Here is a 17,976-nt window from a genome sequence, read left to right as displayed (position 1 = left end):
ATTTCTGCCTTCTTCCTCATCCATGTGGCAGGTGTGGTATCAGCAGTGATCAGACTTTTCAGAACATTTATTTTCCATTCTCCTCCTGCCTTTCAAGTGTGGAATTGGAAATAAGAAAACGAAACAACAGAAAAAAAAAATATACGTTCCCTTACATTACATCTGTGCAGGAAGACAAACTACCTCAGATGAGGAAAAAGCACGTCTTCATTTTGAAACAAGGTTTGCTCTTACATTGAGGTAGCTAATTCAAACTACAATCCAAGTGAGGACAATGGATTTGGTATTCTCCACACAAATTAGCCGGGTAAGTTACATATGGGAATCCTACACAGGTTGATCCAGCCTGTTGTATGGAAAACGCAATAAAAATGTCAAACTGTCCGATTTTATCTTATGATAGTTAACAGAAGATCAGGACAAAATGAGCATGTGAGAAATGTGCCTTGAAATAAATCCATACTAGGATGATTTTCTTCCTGTGGTATTCCAGCCCGTGGTAACAAGACTGTAATATGGAAATAGATGGGGCTGGGAGCAGGAGGAGAGTCACAGAAAAGACAGGCAATACAATGAAAATCCCATCCTGTACCAACGCAGCACCACTTCTGACAAGCTGAAATTTTCCAGAGCAGCACTTAAGCACTTACTCTCCTCATAACTTCTAAATGATACAGGAAGAGGTCAGTGTAGCCCAAATGTTAGGGGGGACCAAAAAAAAAAAAAAAAAAAGCTCTCCCAAGCGTAATTGGGATGTCTTTGCAACTGATATCATGAAGAGTAGTATTTTATTATTTCACATTCTGTAAGCAAAGAAAAAAAAAAAAAAAGTTGTTTCCTCTATCTCATCATTCTTCATTTCTTATGCAAACACCTAAAAGTAACAAGGCAGAGCAAGAGAGCACCACATGAGCCTGGAAAAGAGGAAAATCTGTGGTGAGTGAAAGTGTACAACTCTTCACACTAAGTAATGTCCTTATCCTGCAATACTTTTTAACTGAAAACTCCTCCAAGATCTAAGAAACTGAATGGAGCTTTCCTTGGACTGAGTGCTGTATTTGAAAGTGAGGTGATTCGTGCAGCGACTGGAAAAGGAAGGGGACATTGCATCAGTTGCCTCTATTTTTTATCCAACAAGCACCTTTCCCTAACTGGTAGCTAAACCAACTTTCATTTCCACCTGCTGCCCTTTAACTGCAACGGAGCACATAATCCGCGGTATGTGGCTTACTCTTGCTTCTTAACTGTGAAATAGATTATGGAGGCTATTCAGTGGGGTCAAACAACTTGGAAAAGGAACAAAAAATACTTGTGCTGAAAAAACATTTCTCAGCTGTTGGCCTGATTTGGGTCGGAGACCTACCATCTCAACTGAAAGCCAATGGAGATGCAAAAATACATGAATGAAGTGCTTCCTGATCACGTTGTTTCTTCAGTCATTAGCCACTGCATATCCAATAATAAATATCTCACTGAGTTAGACTTACACACTATCTAGCCCAGCACCCCTTTCGCCAATAATGGTCAAAACTGGATGCCTAGAAAAGTTTATAAAAAGAGGGCAAGCATATTCCTGATTTCCTGTCTCTAGCAGTCTGCATCTCAAATATTTGCCTGTTCTTACATTCCTGGCACAGATTTTCAGAGTGACAAAAACACTCTTTTTACAGGAACAAATTTCTGCCTGCAAACTGCAAGGACAACATTTGTCCATTGCTTTTGACCCACATGCATTTCTACACACTCCCCTGAAGACCAGAGACCACTTTGGCCAGAGAATGTGAATGCTGCTCTTTAAGTTCAAGAGTTCAAGGAGTACTCCTAAGAGACTTACTTTGCGAGGGGACTGTCCCTAGCCATTTGTTCAATGGCAGAGAAAGGACTGTCCCCAGAAGCTGACACTGCTATTTCCACGAATAAAGTGCATGCAGGTATATATTGATAATGGCCCCATCATCCCAGGTGGTGCCCTTTACATTTAGGCATAACCCACCAAAATGAAACAAAGTTTGTTTGCAGATTGGGAAATGAATGCCAAAGATGCAGAAATGTGGGTGACTGTGGGTGAGTTGGCCGTGCCATGTCACAGTCTCTCCAGTGAGTAAAGGCATTTTTTCCTTTGCTATTATTAGTTTATGCACCCAAGAGGTGATACCCACGTGACTGCTTTGCATTCACCAGGCACCTTTGACAGTTTTGCCTGCACTCTTTCCACCAGCACTCAAGAGTGTCCCGTAACCTCAGACTGGCTATTGCACTGAGGCTTGCCCACAGGAAGGTAGCCAAGGACCGTACTCCTACAGGTAGATAAGCACGTTCAGAATAAGTGTTTTTGGTGATCTTGGGAAGAGCCAGGACACTCAGCAGCAAATCTGAAGCAATATGTACCCATGGGGATTAATAAGAGAAACATTTTGCTTAATGTCAGGGATTTCTGATGAACAGAGGAAGGAGAAGACATATTTTTGCAAGATACTAAAACCTAAAGAGAATAGGAAAGAACCTTCTGCAGCGGGATCCATAAAAATATACCCCACAATCCAGGTAAACATGGTATGGTTCTCGGCTTACTGTGCTGTTACATCCCAGGGTACTCGCTTTAAAGGCAGCAGTGTGAGCGCAGACATGGATGAGTGTGACAGGCCTCAGGAGGGTGAGAATGGAGTTTCTTTCATTCCGACCGTCCTTTAATGAATGAAAAATGAAAATTCAAAGACTTGCTGTACGGTACTGATCTCAACATTTGGCACCTGGGACTGACTCTGCAGGCCTAGTAGGTGCAGATTTCCCTTGACTCCTCTGCATGATCTGCATGCACAGAGAGTGCAGCATCCAGCCCGAGGTGGTGCTGTGCTGCTGCTTCCCGGGGATATTACCTCAGGAGAGACAAAGGGAGAAACAAAACAAATATCCAACTGGGCAGCTGAAGAACTGGCTTATCGAGTTAAAATTTGAAATAGATTACAGCAATGCCTGACTAACAGACTACTGCATTTTGTACATATTTATGCAGATAATGCAAATAATTGCAGCTATAAACAATTCCTTCAAAGAAAAGACTATGGAGTGGAGTGACAGGACAGGATACTGGTTGGCTTATGTTAGGCATATTAAGTGAATCTTAGCTGGTGTTGGTAAGTCTTTCAATCCATGCACACACACACACACACACCCCAAAAAAAAAAAAAAAAAAAAGAAGGAAAAAATGGCTTAAAGGAAATAAGCATAGCAGGAAAAAGAAAATCTGTATTCAGGATGGTGTTCTGGGTACTGGATTGCAACACTGATGGAAAGAATGCAGGTGAAAAGAAGCACGTACTATTCTGTATTGCTGTTCTGATTATCAGGCAAGGTAGCTGAGGCAGTTTGAATTATTTAAATTCACAAAGCCCTGCAAGTAAATGTTATCAGTGCACCTTTTAATTGCCTTGGTTTTGTTTTAATTTATTATTTTTTTTTACATTCAAGAATTGAGAAACACAGGAAGCTGGCAATGATATACTTGGAGAAAAGTGCTGAGCAGTTACCTCATTTGTTTCCCATCGAGGCTGTATGAAGTGCAATGAAGTGACGATAATCCTTACCCGAAGGAGCAGAGGGCACTGATAGAGTGGGTTGCTCACTCCGCTTGTTTTGTTCTAGCTAGATAAGGTAGCATTTTCAAAAGCATACAAGTGCAGTTCTGGTTGAGAAGTCATGTGTCTGAGTTAGCTCCGTGTTGTGCCAGCCCCTGCTGAGAGGCAGTGCCACGTTAGCACAACTGTACAGTCCGAAAGGACTGGAGCTGCGTAGAAAGCCTTATTTTCAGAGTTTTTAAGTGCCATACAAATACATGTATATATGTTTGGACATCTACACATACAAGTGCATACTTGGTAGGTTTATAAAAGTGCTTATGTAGTTAGGCAACTACTCTTAAATCACTGTGATCCTTAAGTAATTAAATCCTTCTAGAAATCCTGCTAAGCATGTGCTTGGTCTTTGACCTAAATATTCTGTAAGATCTGGCCCACTGACTCTCAGTGAGGCCTTAAGTACTTGTAGGGCTCAGTCCTCTCTGAAAAGGGGATGTGGGGTTCTGTGTCATGTAGATATTTTATTATTTCTTTTGTTGGCCACCTGAGAAAGAGTTCAAATAGAAGATAACATGCATGATCTCTAAGAGAGCAGCATTTTTACTGCTGCCCACTTTACCCTATGGCCAAGACTTGCTTCTTCTTCCATTGTTTCAAGACATCATGCTGTGAAAAATGACAGAAAATGTCCAAGACAAGAAAGGATACAGAAAGCTGGTGGCATTTCACTCAGCAGTGACATTTACAAGACATTCTGGGGTCTCATAGATTTACGCTAACGAGGCTGTGGTGTGACTGCCCAGATTTCCTTTTAATTCTCTCCTGCTTCCTGTGTTAATACAGGTAACCTTGAGCTTACACACACATCTGCAACAAGCCCTAGACTCGGTCACTGGACTGGCTGTCAATAACAGCCAGATACAGCCAGGCCTGCTTGGTATGTTAACAGCGCCACGCAGATGAATAAAGTCTTGATTAAGAACAATCACTGTAGAGCAATCTGCAGAGACTGCACTACCTGTGACTGATAGGCAGACCATGCCCCTTTCTTACTCTTTGAGGGATTTTGACTTGACCGGAGTTATAAGCATATTTATGAATCCCGTGCTTTATCATTCTCTGCTCCTGCATATGGAATTGCCAAGTCTAAAGTGAAAATGGATTCAGAACATCACATCTTCTCAAAAGCACAGCCAGCAACAAATGATGCTTTATCCTTTATGTCCTATTATCTTCTCTGCTGCTGCCATGAATGCTTTGGAAATTTGAAAAATCGTGTTTTCCTTTCCAGTGCTTTCAAAGGGAGTGGGTAATCTACCTAAGGGTTGGCTGCACAATGTATCATTTGGGTCTCCCACAACAGCTCCAAGGGACAGATATAAAGAGTACAGTTCAAGTCAGGCCAACAGCTGGACATTTTAGAAGGGATGAGAAACAGGCTACACTTGTTTTGAAGAGAAAATCAAGACTATTTTGTTAGCTCTAGCCCTATTGTTTACCATTTGTGAGGGATACCTAGACTCCTATGAAAAGTGCTGGAGAGCTGCATGCTTGAAGAAGGAGAGAGGAAATTGTACTCATACAAAATACACAGATGTACACACACATCTCCAAGCATTCTTTAAAATGCTCCTTAGTCTACCAGGTACATTAATATAACCTTATACTGTGGAAATATCATACAAAGGCTTGAACTACTTCAGGAAAAAAAAAAAAAAAAAAAAAAAAAGGATCGGTGCAGCGTCAGTGTTACTAAATGCTTACTGCTGACAAGTAAAACACTTTTTTTCCCTATATTTATCCATTTAATAACACAATTGTCTTTCTGCAAACAGCTGAATTCCAGGTGTACATGCCCTGGCCTGAAGGGCAAAGCTGCTGGCATGTGTGGCTCCACAGCACAGAAAAACAGGCACGTTTCAGCTGTGGGGCAAGTTGTGGCACATCGGCAGGGTGCACTGCAGCACTCACCTCGTGATTGTGCACAGCAAAAGTCCCAGGGTTAGGTGGTGTGGCAAGAGGCCAGTGGCTCGGCTATTTGATGAACGTAATGGCTGGTGTCTTCCATGGAGAGATCGTCCCTGAGCGGGCACAACTGATATCAACTCTGAAATGTCACTTCCAGCTTTGCTCTTGCAAGAGAGAAGTTTCTCTGGAGTTGCTTAGCTGCTTCATCTGAAGGCCAACAGTTCAGCTGCACTGGCCACTGACGGACGGCCCATTGGTTATTTTAAAAGGCTCCATGAAAGGTTTTTTTTTTATAAAAAAGTGAACCTATGTCACTCAGCTGAGATTCCTTAATGGGGGAAAATCCTTAGGGAACTACAAACTAAAAAAAGACTGAAAACCACAGGTGTAGGCTGCTGCCCTCTTCTTCCTTCCTTGAAGCCTCTCCTGACAAGGTATGGAAATGCTTTCAATTACCACCAAAACTGACAGAAGATGAAGGCACTCAGCACCTTGCATGATCAGGTACTTAATGTCCTTACCCTTCCTGGGGCTCTGCTGCTGACAGCAAATGAGCTGATAGCTCCTGCTGCTCCCACCAGCCTGGTTCTCTGTGTCATCCACCTACACACACTCACACATTCATTCTCTCCCTCATAATTTATTCATTCAATTTATTTATTTATGTAGGTCACTTTCGATAGTAGTTTTTACAAATAATGGCGGAAGTGGAACGAACAAGAGAAAAACAAAGTTAGGGAAAGAGTTGGTGGCATGCAGGGAGTGGCAGGGAAAACTCCGCTGGTGGAAGCAAGCTGTACGCTGGAAAATTGCTCCTGATTTTCTCCTCAGACAGAGTCTAAGCAAATGTCAAGTAACATCAGCTTCACAAACCTTCTTGCCTGAGACAAAACCTCATAGCTGATTTACCCGGTACTTCTGTAGTTGCACTACTGTCTGGACTTACATGGTCTTTCTGGTTGTAGTTGAGGCCTTCATGGACTGCCTTTTAGAGATCTGAACTAGAGACCATTATTTTGGTTTTCCGGGCATGTAGACATTAACTGTATTTTAAATCTTTAATCCACAGTGATCTTTGCAGTAAAGAACAGGCATATTTACATTGCCTAACCCAAATTGCCTAATCCAAATTGGGCTACATCCTTTTTAGCCATCCCTTAAAGGACAACGAGCAATGTGTTTAAACTAAAAAAGACAGATTTAAATGAGATATAAGGAAGAAATTATTTACTCAGAGGGTGGTGAGGCCCTGGCACAGGCTGCCCAGAGAAGCTGTGGGTGCCCCATCCCTGGAGGTGCTCAAGGCCAGGCTGGATGGGGCTTTGGGCAGCCTGGGCTGGTGGGAGGTGTCCCTGCCCATGGCAGGGGGGTTGGAACCAGGTGGTCTTTAAGGTCCCTTCCAACCCAAACCATTCTATGCTTCTATCAAATTACCTTCCTAACAATGCAAATAAAGTAAATTTGGCTGATCTTAATAAGTAAATAAGGCTTTTTGTCATAGAAAGAAGCAATCCTGTTCTTTCATCTTGCTTTTTCCTGTCTTTTTCCCTCTTCCTTCTCCTAATTGCACCCCTATGTTCCTCACTGATGCTTCCTTGCAGCATGTTTTACACTCACCTAACCCTTCACTGAACTGGCTGAAAATAAATCCAGAGAATTAAAAAGGGGACAGTCTTCTGCTGGGTTAATAAGAGGAATCAGCTCAGTGAATATGCACATCAGCCCAAGGGTAAGTCAGGATCACGTAGGAGGGAGTCTGAAGAGCAAAGAGGACTGACCCTTTTCGCAGTAAAAAGCGGTCTGAATAGCTCAGTTTTTCTCTGCTAATGGGAGTATAATCTAGATGCCTAGAAACAGAGGAACTGTTTCTCACTGTTCTGGATATGCAGTAATGATTTTTTTTCCCTTTCCTTCCCTTCTATACTTCTGTCATGTTCTCCTAGATGTCGGAGCATGAGAGTGTTACAGAATCCCCCTTCAAGCACAGCACCTCTAGACCTCTAGGATAATCTGCCTGTAGGGATGTTAGGCCAAATATGTGAAGCACTGAAAAGCATTATCAACTATGACCTACCCTGTTTTGGAGGACTGCAAAAGTGGAGCTAACAGCAGCATGGTACTCAAAATGTGAAAGCGATTCCTCTCTGAAATAAAACTGTAGGTAAAATCTTGGCTGTTGAATCTTTTGGTATTTTCGGACCAAGACAGGACTCTTTCTTCGAGACACATCATGTCAAAGACAAGGTATTTGAACGTGTGAGGCTCAGTAATAGGGTTAGTACAGAAGTTCAAAAGAGATAATCGTATACTCTGTAATTCTGTGAAATACAGATTACACAAAGAAATAAAAAGCAAGACCTTTTGGGTATTGAGCACACTGACCATTATTCTTTCAAAACAAAGAGGACTTCTCCCTACTCCCTTCACCTGCTGAATCCATCCTCCTCCTTTCCCTAACACGAGAACATCTTCCTTCCTTTATCAATGGACACAAACACAGAACCAGCAATCCCAGAAACTAAACTCTCTCTGTTCAGAAGAGTAATTTCTGAATGTACATGTGTCATCTCACAGCATTCTCCTAGCAACGTACTGGAAATGCTTTTGTCATTTCTGCTTCTCATATGACAGAGAGAAATTATGTGCTCTGCCACAGCCCCTCATGCTCAAGCTCTGATGGGAGCACACGTGGAATGCACACATCCAGAGGATGTATGCCTGTCTTCATGGGTTAAGCAGAAATATTTTTTATTTCTGAATATTTATTTATTATTTATAATATTTTATACAATTTATTTCCTATTTTCATGGTAACGTTTTACACTCAGAACGCATGCAGACACACAGTCTGAACTGCAGATATTGAAGAGGTAAGAGCTTGCCCTAACAATAGGTTCAATACAAAGCACCTTTCTGTAAGACTCCTTGGACCAGAGTTCTTCAGTGGCCTAATTAGTACCCTAGTTAGCTCTCATTTCCATCAGCCTTGACAAGTTGTGAATCACATGTCTTCAGCCACATTTTAAAAGCCTCTGACACAATGAGACTGGAGTCAGACGGAAGAAAGACCAAGTGGAGGATGCTCTGCGTTGGGAAGTCAGTTGCTTCCAGATAGTTTGTCGTCTCTGTGTTTGAAAATGAAATGGTGCCCTGAAGGGAGGAACCAAACAGACTATTGAATTAAATTGTTCTGGGATAGAAGACTGGCTTTCCTTCCTCACAGGGGGAGAGGGGACACGGCAGCCCCCATCTACATCGCTCTTTGCTACTTCCCCTGCACTTTCTGAAATTGTGATTTATGGCCGTTATTATAGGAGAGAATAATGGCCCCAGTCAAGCTCAGCACTTCCTGCTGCTACGTACTGTGTACACACACGCTTCCACTACCTGTATCTGTGTGGCTGTACAGTAGCAGTATTCACATCAGCTCATTTGGCCATCAAAATTAGATACAGTCCAGAGCATGTGAAGAATCTAAGTTCTCCCATACTCAAGTAGCCATGTAAAATACTTACAATTGATAAGCATTTGCATACTCATTCACTTGTCCTTTTGCCCCTCTTTCCAAGAGCTGAGTATGCAATTACCAGCACACTCATGGCATAGGTATGAATTCCTCATATAATGAAATATTATGAAGAAATTAGCAATGTAATACAACTATAAATTGTGAACCTCTTTAACAGACAAACTTTAGGGTAAAATGAAGGGACAACTCCAGGCAAGGGCTGAGATAACACTTCCGGGGGAAGTTTTGTGCTCTTGTCACATTTTAGACTGATACATGCCTCATGCACAGAGATCTGTCGCTCCTTTCTGATTGCACTAACTGCAGTTAAACTAGAACTTCTTTGCATAGAGAAATGGGTCTGATCAGCTATTCTGCAGCAGATACTCTGCATTAGATCATCATGTGGTCTCTTTTCTTTCACCCTTTGGAAACAGATAAGCTGACCTGGAAGAGGACACTCTTCCTGTGGAATGAAGGGATCCATGCAAGGAAAAGTGTGGAATAACCATGTTTTAAGTACCTATGTTCACTGATTTCCCATCAGCTTTCCTATGTGCACAAAACCGTCCCTAGAAATGTTAGTTCTCTCTTTATCTACATTCTACCAAGCCAAAGGAAGAGGAATTGTTTTTTGTTTTGCATTTCTTGTTTTCCTACAGAAAAAACAAACAAACAAACAAACAAACAGTGGGGCATTACTGTACCTTTTTCTAAATTCTTACATCTTGATATAGTGGTATTTTACATACTGTACCTCTGACTATTGCTCTAGGAGACATTAGAGAGAGGATTTTTTTTTCGTACATCTATAAGCAAATGCATTATAGATTCAGAAGGAAAAAAAAAAAAAAAGTCAAAAAAGTCATCAAAAAGACTCCTGCAGGTTTCTCTCTGCTCCTGAGAGGACTTAACATAAACTGTCTGATAAGTGCAGTTCATGTACTGGTGCAGAGAACATGTTTCCAAAGGCCTGTTTCAGAGAACTACGATTAGATAATATGTAACAATGAGAAACCATAGCTTAGAGGATGTTGTTTTCCTTTTCAGCCCATTAGAGGCAGCCCAAAGCTAACGTACGTCTCCTGGCTGGGAGATAGTGGATCAAGATAAAACTATGCACAGACAAAATAGGACTGTTTACACTTGATACAACTATGTACCAAATTTCCATATGATCAAAAAAAAAAAATAAGATAGATGGTAGTAAATGAAGAAGCACTACCTTCAAAAGACTCAAAGGGTATCCATTCAAATTGCTGTGATCAGGTACTTGCAGGGGTACTTGCGCTACAAATCTGGTAAAGGGAGCTAACCCTCTGGCAAAGAGCCCTAAATCTGTGAAGGTGACTTCACCCTCCTACACTTTCAGATTGCAAGAGGTTCAAGTAGACAAAACTCTCCTTGCTTTGCAAAGGATTAGACACGGGCAAGTGTGGAAGGTAGGCCTTTACCAGTTCATCCTACTTTGCAACAAAAGGCATTCAGCCAACTTAAAAATGCCATGGTAGGGGGAAGGGAAGGGAAGGAAAAGTGGGCATTTTCAATGTCGTTTCTAAATTAATTTAGTGAAATCAGTATAACTTCGTGTGTGAGCTACACTTATTGTCAAAGCTAATTCTATATTAAAACGAGAAACAGAGCGGTGTCAGCCACTACAAAGAAGATATGGTCTGAAAGTACTGCTGAATTGCATGATGGCTTCTAAAAATACCAGAATGCAATGGATTAAGTACAAGTGAGTTAATAAGGTGTTACACTGCATTCTGAAGGCTGCTTAAAATTAGCTGTGAATGTTCTTTTGCTTGTCCTAAATACACTGCAGAAAAACACCATTTTTTTCCATCTCTTTCAGTCTTACTTTGAGCTGTCACACTGAAAAGTCTGGCTTTGTAGGCACTAGAGGGAGAGAGATAGCTTTGCTATTGCTCTTCTTTCCAGTCATGCTCTCAAGCCCGAAGGAAACAATTTTAATGCGTGACGTACGGAGGTGCAGCTCAGTCATTCCCCCCCATGATCTATTCCTTGTGTGGTACAGCGCCATTGTACAGTGCTGTATTTTCTGTTGAGAAAGCATTTTCACAAGAAGTACCCATTTTCAGGTTCAGATCATTTTCTAAAACACAAACAAAGGACAGAAAGGGCTACAGCCTTCCTGGCTAAACCTCAGCTTAAAATGAAATGCTGGGATATAGCGAGATTGTACCATATCTTCTGCATTCTTCAGCTATGCGAAAAGGTAACAATTTTTAACATTTTGTAAGCTTGGACAGCACTACAACATGCCACTGGCTGTCGGTTATCTTTTCAATCAGCAGGGCCAGGAACCTTTGTCTTCTTAGGTAAATTGTAAGGTGCATGTGTGGTGGGATATATGCAAACCTCAACACGTGGTCTGTGCCCCACATAAACAACTACTAGGCTATGTGCTGCCCAATCCCACGTAACATGCCACACATCCCTCTGGCATAGTAGGCAATAATTAGTTTGGTATAAGAAGTTTGTGCTTCCTGGAGAACTGGGATCCTTTCACAGAGGTGATTCCACCCTCAACCTCCATTAGCCTCCAAAACTGGCACTGACTCCTACGTGCTCCAACAACTACCAAGAGCAACCTGTTCCTCTTGTCCATAAGCAAAATATACTGCAATCCTCCACAGGACCAGTATACCTGCACTGCTACAGATGTAACATTCTGCCTTTTCACTGTGCTTTTCTTTCAATTTTAACAGTCCCCACATTGAAGAGCACCTGGAATTCACTCACAGTCCCCCAGGTCTGCAGTCTCACAGCTAAACATGTAATCAGCTCTTCAGTCTCTGGAGTCAAACCCATTCTTGCAGCCCTTCTGTCAAAGCTGACATCTTGGAGTTTTTTTGACAGAGGTAGAGTTCAGGTAAGTTTCTCCTAACTTCTATAAAAGTGCTAATTTATCCTTTCAGGAAAAAATAAATAAATAAATAAATAAATAAATAAAGGAAAGAAAAAAAAAGTCCATTCTAGAAGCTGTGCAAGAACTTTTTGGATAGTATCTTAGCCTAAAAATTCAGACAATTCCTTTCGCCTCCAAAGTCAGTGTGGAGGATGGCAACTCAGGAATAATTCTCTAAGTATGTCCTTACTTTTGAGTGAGTGTGAGGATCAGCATTTAAACGCTATCTGACCACAGCTGCAGATCTACAAAGCATTTGCAATTAAGTACGTTCTGATACCCACCCTTGTCTTAGAAGAGTGCAAGAGTTTGCACTGTCTGAATGTGTTAGCCAGCAGCAGTTAAATACAATCGAGCTGTCTATTTCTAAGTTTAGGACAGAATACCTCACAGCTGCAGTCCTTCTCCCACTGGGTATGACTAATCAGATCTACTTCCCGATAGTCTTTCCATCTCTTTAGGTGTTTCTGCACATAAATTCTTTCTGCCAAAAGTACTTTCATGTTGCAGTCAGTGTTCACTTTGCATTTTTACTTCGTATGTTTATTTTTTCAAGCTCTGTGAGTAACACTCAGGAAGTGTTAGACAAGGAAGAATCACAGATTATGGATGATATTGTCAACTTTTTCGAGGCAATGACTGAACAGTGCAATTCATCGTTTCACTGCCACGAGTTAGATCAGGGGTCCTTTCTCCTTTGTTAGCTTTTCAAAGATGAGGGGTCCAGAAAGGATGTTACTGTTTTGCTCCCATTTCAGAATTACTTGTGGACAAAGCATTTTTACCCACAGAAAAATGCAGCTTGTACGGTTGAAATAGTAAATTGAGTTGTAATTAACTGAATTATAATAATAATGAAAATACACTCTTTTGAGGATAACAAGACCTTTAGCTAGAGTTAGTTCCAGTCTGACAGAGCCAAACCAATATAAGATTTACAGCGTACATCAACGTTGTCAGTAAAGAAGCCAAAAAAGCAGCTCAGACCAATAAGGCTATGTTCAGCATTTAAAAAATAATCAATTTTTGTGTTATTATAAGAAAGGGAACTTTTGTAAATTCAAATAAAATCAAAGATTCTATTTTATGACTTGGAGAATGTTTCTTTTCTTAAGTTGTTCACAACATATAATTAGAACTGTAGGGTACTTTACTACACACTGTACAAGAGATGCTCTATCTCACAGTGGCACACTGTTTTACAAAGCGTGAATGACTGCCAGAGAACTTTCAAGCTGCTACTATGTATTTTCTCCCATTCCATAAATAGTTGACAAACTTAATCATATGAACAAAGCAGATAAAAAAAAAAAAAAAAGAGAGAAATAACTTATTATTTTAAAACTTTTTTTTTTTTTTTTCAAAATTTGCTTCCCTCTGTAACCCTTTCAATAAAGGAAAAAAACAGAGCACTTGTGCAGTAACCAGCTATGAACCCCATTCCTGTAACACACACAAATACACTTCTGCAAAGTGTGATCTACTGTAGGTACAATAGCCTCGTACAGTCACAAACCAGTGATTTGTCATGAAGCACTGAACTGTCAAAGAATAATGCAATCACTGATGATAAAAACACAAGCTAAAAAAATCATTTGTTTGTTCTTCCTTATTTTGTGATTACAAGGTTATCAATATTTTTCAACTGGCCTTCCATCAAAACAGAAAAAAAACTTACATTCATGCAAGGGCTAAAATGGAAAAGGCTAAATATTTTTGGGTAGTGGTTATGTGTTTAATGTATAATGATGCACGTTATCTCATTAGAATTTAAATACGTACCTCAGCTTTTATTGAATGCAAGGCTGAAGCATTTTAAGTTCATGATACGCAGCACTACAGATGTAAACTCACCCACAATATATCCGATTCTCTGATGTCTTCTGAAAAGGATGGAAGATACAAAACTTTTATTACTCATAATTCGTATAGGCATTTGGTTATAATATTGTGAAATGTCACAACATTTTATAAACGAAGTGATTAACAAAAAATCTTTGCACTATATAATATTCATGTGCTTTTTTTTTTTTTTTTACTATTAAAAGAATGCTTAAATGTCAAGCCCAGGAGGACTGTGTGATTATCATCCATGTGATTAGATAGTTCTCTGATTAAAAAAGTTTTGACAGACAAACAGAACGTCCAAACTCCAAAGCACAGAAGCACAGAATGGCTGGGAGGCTGTCTCACAACCATTGAGTGCAATATGGTTTGCATACCTCCCACTGAACATTTATCCCACAGCTTCAAAGAATACTAAATGTCTAACTCTTCTGGAAACCAAAGGCTATCTGCCATCCTTCCTTTTGGCTCTGTCACAGTTAGCTCCATGACTGTGGATGCTAACAGTGACTGAATAGCAACGGGTTTTAGTTGACCAGCAAATCCATATCTGAGGTCAGGCTTACCATTATGGTAACAATGAGGAGCCAATTTAAAATATTTACCTGCACACTTGAGTAAATATTAATTGCAATTATTACTGTAGCTATTTCACAAGTGAAGTAAAGGGAAGGGAAGTCAAGGCACAGAGAGAGGAAATGGTTTGCCTGGAGGCACAAGGAATATTAATAATAATGTTAGCAGGAGAACGTGGTATTCCGATTCCTTGGTGTACTCCTGGCAGCAGGAATGCTCCATCCTCCTTTGAGCACAAACCTCCTTTAAGCCAGACTAAGCAGTTACAACTGCAGTACAGTCATTATAACAGGGTAAACTACCACACTGCTAGCGACAGACATCTACCAGACAGCGGAGGACACGATGTACACAGCAGCAGCTGGCCGGGCTGGCATCTGGCTGAGCACGTTTTAGTCGGGCCGTAAACCAGCAGGGCTCCGCTGCATCTAGGCAAGGGCTGTAGGCAAGCCAGCTACGCTGGTGACAGCAGGAGGAAAACCACACCTAACAAAGAAAGGCACATGAGCACGTGAACACAGTCATCCTTCTCCTCCCCACAAATTGGCACTGTCTCTCTCTTAGCAAAAAAAGCAACAGGAGAGCACAGCAATACTGGACTGTTAAAATTTCATTGCTTTTAAATTATTCAATGGCAGATTCAGAAGTTTTAGTAAGCTCTCATGATCACAGTAACAAGGCACTACAGAAACAGACCAACTGCAGTTGATTAACTATAAACAGAAAAATAAACTACACCTGTCAAATGAAATCAGATTATATTTTATGCCTTGTTATCCTCTTACACTTGCTAACTGCAAAATTCTTTAATTCCCAATCAGTCTCCCAAGATACATATTACTGTACCAAAGAATGCAACTTGGATTAATTTTCGTCCCTTTTCATTGCTTCTGCTTGACTATTCTGCTTAAATATTGTATCGGGAGTCCATTTTTTTATTTGGAGAACTGCATCTAGAGAATGCTATTTGTCTCGAAATATTAAGACACTTTGCTATGTACATGCAGATATGACTGCAGGCCTGATCTGCAGCCCACAGCTGCAGTCCACAACCAGATATACCGTTTTCCATTCGTGCAATTAAATGTTAAGAAATTGAGTATCTGTGAGATTGCAGGAGCTTTGTTGTCCTTTTTTAGAACTCGATTAAATCCAAACTCCATTCATCAACCTTAGGGAGAACGGTAGATTATACAGAGGTTATCTACAATCTCCCTAACAGCTGTGCAATTCATCAGGTCTTTATCACAACATGGTGTGGAGTTTCCTCTGCCCCAAAAATCCTGGTACCTTTACAGTAACCCCAACAGCCCCTGCTTTCTCCCTCCTATAGTTCTGCCTTTGCCACCCCAAAAGAGTTGTGAAACCTATTTCCACATTCTTTAAGGCAGGGTTTTTAAGTTTAGATACAATGCTCATTCTTCTTAGAAGTGGTTTAAGAAAGGGTGTGAGCGCTGCCAACCTCAGAGAGGCAACAAAAAGCAAAACCACATATATATGTACGTATGTTTCTTTTCTCATGAGTACTATGTAGGCCAGTCACTCGATTTTTGAGCTCCTAATATTCATCTCCAGCTTACTGTCAAAACAACAAATCTTGCAGAGTCTCCCAACAGCACCATTGTTGTCTGCCCGCAAGCATAAGCCTTGAGCTTCAATTCCTTCAAAACAGTATCAAGGGCTTCTCTCCTCGGCAGCCACGTGAGAGGAGAGCTCAGCGTGATCCCTGCAGCAGCTCTGCTGAACCTTCTCCTCTCCAAGGTAAATGGAAAAAGGCAGCCTCCTTCAGCCTCTCTCCAGCAAAGCTGGAGAATTCACCAGGGCTATAGGAACAGCTCTCACAGGGGCAAAGTCAGACCCCATCACGAGTTTCCACCTGCCTCATCAAAAAGTCTCAGCCTGCACCACTAAAATCAATGGGAATTTTATTCTGGACTAAATTGTAAGAGAAGAGATGGGAAGAAGGAGAAAGAACAATTAAAAAATAGCCTGTATTTCTAAGTTATAGGCCTTATAATATACAGTCTAATCACATTCCAGTGCATGTTGAAGTTGGCATTTTCTTCAGTAATGCAACTAGTTGGCCATAAAATGGGTACATGGCATTTATTCATGCACAGAGAGGGGAAAAATGCTTTTCATACACTTGGAAAAACACATCTTTGCAAGAACTTTCAATACACACCAAGCAAAACACACTTGTTTGGTTCACAATATAATCCCGATAGTATTCATCATTCCATCCTTTGTAATTTTAGCAGCACAAAGCAGGCATTTCTTTTACCTGTACTGGGGGGTAAAGGAGGAGTAAAACATAGCTCTGAATATATTTTAAGGGTTTTAGGAATAAAAAATTCCCAAACAAGCAGCAGTGCCCATCTGCCAGTCTAAGGATTGTACATCTGTCTCACTTCCACCAAAGCAGTCTACAGAATTATTTTTTGCAGAGCACAGCACCAAGTAATGGGGCTGGCACAGCTCACCACTGTAGCAATCCAGCCCCTTTCTAACCCACACTCCACTCCAGGTGGATGCACGGGATGGAGAGCCAGACTGCTTTGCTCAACGTACTGCCTCGATGAGTGGCTGAGGGAACTGGGGTTGATTAGTCTGGAGGAGGCTCAGGGGAGACCTCATTGCTCTCTACAGCTACCTGAAAGGAAGGTGTGGGGAGCTAGGGGTCAGCCTCTTCTCACAGGTAGCTGGTGATAGGACTAGAGGGAATGGCCTCAAGTTGTGCCAGGGAGGTTCAGGTTGGAAATGAGGAGACATTTCTGCTCAGAAAGAGCAGCCAGGCACTGGGACGGGTTGCCCAAGGAGGTGGTGAAGTCACTGTCCCTGGGAGTGTTCAAGGAGAGATTGGATACGGTGCTTGAGGACAGGGTTTAGTGGGTGATACTGGTGGTAGGGGGTGGTTGGACCAGGTGATCCTGGAGGTCTCTTCCAACATTAACGATTCTGTGATTCCACAGTGGTTATGGCAGAGAGGCGAAGCTGCTCCTTGTCAGCCGGCAACAGGCTCGCAACCTGGTGCAGTGAGCACTCCCTGCAGGAACACAACTGACTCTCCTCGCTCCTGGCACAGATGCATGTTTATTTAACTGTTGATTACACATTTCTCACTTTGGAAAAAAAAAAACAAAAACAAAAAAACAAACAAACAACTTTGCTTTTTATTGCTTAGTGTCCTCTTGGAAGAGATAGGTAAGAAGAGATGTTTTAAAAGTCTGCATTTTAAAAAACAAGTAGAATTTCTTTTAAAAAACTTTGAGAAGTGGTAGCATTTTGCTACCTGTTGCAGGTTTGGGTTATTTATTGCCTATATTACGTCTACTTTGGGGAACTCTTTGTAGTCACCCGGCAAGAATTTACGGTTTAACACTCGAGCGAGCCGTTAACGAACCCCCCCGGGATTTACACCGCTCCCCTCCTCACCCCCACGTCATTTCTTTATACTTTATATATTCTTTATATATTTCTTTATACAAAAAAAAAACAAACAGTTGCTGGGGAAGCCAAAAACACCCCGAGGCGCCTCAGAAAGGCTCCCCGCGCTGCGCACGGACACCCGC

The sequence above is a fragment of the Aythya marila genome (assembly GCF_965140915.1).
Source record: "Aythya marila genome assembly, chromosome: 1".
Taxonomy (NCBI): Eukaryota; Metazoa; Chordata; class Aves; order Anseriformes; family Anatidae; genus Aythya; species Aythya marila.
This window is presented reverse-complemented; position numbering follows the sequence as displayed.